The sequence below is a fragment of the Ruditapes philippinarum genome, unplaced genomic scaffold (genome assembly GCF_026571515.1).
Source record: "Ruditapes philippinarum isolate M1 unplaced genomic scaffold, ASM2657151v2 ctg10994_1_1_1_1, whole genome shotgun sequence".
In the NCBI taxonomy this organism is placed as follows: domain Eukaryota; kingdom Metazoa; phylum Mollusca; class Bivalvia; order Venerida; family Veneridae; genus Ruditapes; species Ruditapes philippinarum.
Window position 1 is genome coordinate 2091 of NW_026858583.1, and position 568 is coordinate 2658.

The following is a 568-nucleotide window of genomic DNA, read 5'->3' on the forward strand; positions in this document are numbered from 1 at the left end:
TTTAATATCTACAATTTACGTAAACTGTCCGTTCGAATGAGCATGAAAGCGGAGTGCCTTTAATATTTACCCACATGCGTATGTTGTCCTCATTGAAATACACCAAAGGCCAGTGTGACAACGTCTTTAATATCTACAATTTACATGAACTGTCTTTTTGAATCTACATTTAGGTAGAGTGCCAATAAAATTTACCTCCATACGTATATTGTCCTCATTGAAATACTCCAAGGAGCAACTCGACAGCTCCTTTAATATTTACCTGTACATGAACTGTCCTTTTTTGAATCATTATGAGGGAAGAGTACCTTTAATATTTACCTGTACGTGAACTGTCCTTTTGAATCATTATGAGGAAAGAGTACCTTTAATATTTACCTGTACGTGAACTGTCCTTTTGAATCATTATGAGGGAAGAGTACTATTATTTAATATTTACCTACATCGAACTCTACGTGTCCTTTTGAATCATTATGTGCGTAGAGTACCTTTAATACTTACCTGTGTGTGTATATATAATGTCCATTTAGAAAGCGAATTACCTTTATTATTTATCTGCACGTACATA